The 1877-nt window shown below is 37.6% G+C and overlaps 1 protein-coding gene across 1 annotated transcript in view; it reads right to left on the bottom strand.

The window, feature by feature from the left end:
* The window catches only part of LOC106867777 (sulfate transporter), a 42212-nt gene that overhangs the window by 24177 nt on the left and 16158 nt on the right, over nt 1-1877 (bottom strand). The window lies entirely within an intron of this gene.

The raw sequence follows: 1877 nt of genomic DNA, 5'->3' as shown, positions 1-1877 counted from the left end.
GTTTCAGTCATTTGACGGCAGCCATGCTGGAGCACCACCTTTAGTCGAACAAATCGACCCCAGGACTTTTTAATCCTAGTACTTATTCTGTCGGTCTCTTTTGCCGAACCGATATATAACGATGACCTAAATACACCAACATCGGTTGTCAAGCGATGGTGGGAGGATAAATACAGACACAAGCACACACATACGTATATATACATATATATACACGATGGGTTTCTTTCAGTTTCTGTCTACCAAATCCACTCACAAGGCTTTGGTCGGCCCGAGACTATAGTAGAAGACACCTGCCCAAGGTGCCACGCAGTAGGACTGAACTCAGAACCATGCATCTGTTGGGGTTCAGCTGTTTGTTTTAAAAAACTTTCAGAAGACGTTTTTGTACCGACAAAAGAGAATATACGAGGATACTTGATGTCGATGCGTTCCTAATTGTATCGCAGTTTGCGTGTGAATGGCGGTGAGTCAGTCAGAAGGTCTTTTGAGAAAGATGGAATCTAGAATATGCAAAGTATTTGCTGTGTTCCAACTGTACAAAGCATCAGCTCAATATATCGGAGCACTTGTGCCATGGGGAAAACTAGTAAACTATTTTAAATCTGAAGTTATACGCTTGCACTCCAGAGAAATCCAATTTTTATTTTAGATATTGTCGGTTTATGTATTGAGAAGAATCTTGTTTTGGTATTTATTGTTTTTTCTTCTCTCCATCATATGCTGTATGTCGGACAGCATTCTCGTGTTTACCGGTCATGTATTTTACGACAATAGAATATGGTATGAAGAAAACTTGTCGTTGGCTATTTGTAACATATATCGAACGACCACATAAAAGTTCCGTCCCTGGAGAATGTTGTATCAGTCAGTCGAACACTTCACCCCTTTTGCTTGCATTTTCATCTACATACCTTTGCATGAATAAGATAAAATAAAGTACACAAGTTTTATCCCTCTAGTTATCAGTTATCCAGTTATGTAAGAATTAAAATGTAATAACAATGCAAACTGCAAGGAATATGATACAAGGGTCGATTTCAAAAGTTGTGTTTTCTAGTAATGCAACACAGCTAACTATGCTGTGGATGCCAAGATTGTGTGACTCTACCTAAAGAATACCGTTCTCGTAATATTAAACATGAAACAGACAGATGACTATCGAAACGAAATGTAAAATAGTAAAGAAGCATATTTCACAAAACTTCCGGTGAGAAGGAGGTTAATTGTTTCCACCATTATTTTTTAGAATTTGGTATACATACAAGAATCAGAATTCAAGTTTTATCATATTCGTCCTTCTCTTTACTTTCTTTAGTTTCCTTCGCGAATCTCCGTTGTTTTGTTCCTTACATTTTGTAGTTTCATGCAGCAATCAATTGAAAAACATCTTTGCGCCCATTCACGTAAGCGACGATCTTTTCACTCGTTAATATGACCCAAACGTTGTAAATATGATGAACGTGTTTATAAATTGCATAGAAGCTGTTCAAATGATTTTATCAACGAAGTTAATTCCTTTTAATTGAAGAGGTCTAACGAATTTCGACCAAAGGATAAAATATTTACGAGTTTTAGTTTTTGCTATTTTCTCGTTTAATAGTCGACAAATTAAAAACAATTACGTGCTATATCTCGATATTGGCTTCTCTTAAATCACGTCACACTTATTTCCACTCCCACCTCCACTCCTGTCGATGGCTTTTGGCCACAGAAACTCTGAAATTCCGGAGTGCGATTTGAATCAGATTATAATTATCTATCACTGGACGGAGTAGTTTTTGGCAGATCTCACCAATAACAGAACAATACACTGTGTGTGTGTGTGTGTGTGTGTGTGTGTGTGTGTGTGTGTGTGTGTGTGTGTGTGTGTGTGT

This window comes from Octopus bimaculoides, chromosome 13, assembly GCF_001194135.2.
Source record: "Octopus bimaculoides isolate UCB-OBI-ISO-001 chromosome 13, ASM119413v2, whole genome shotgun sequence".
Taxonomy (NCBI): Eukaryota; Metazoa; Mollusca; class Cephalopoda; order Octopoda; family Octopodidae; genus Octopus; species Octopus bimaculoides.
This window is presented reverse-complemented; position numbering and strand designations above follow the sequence as displayed.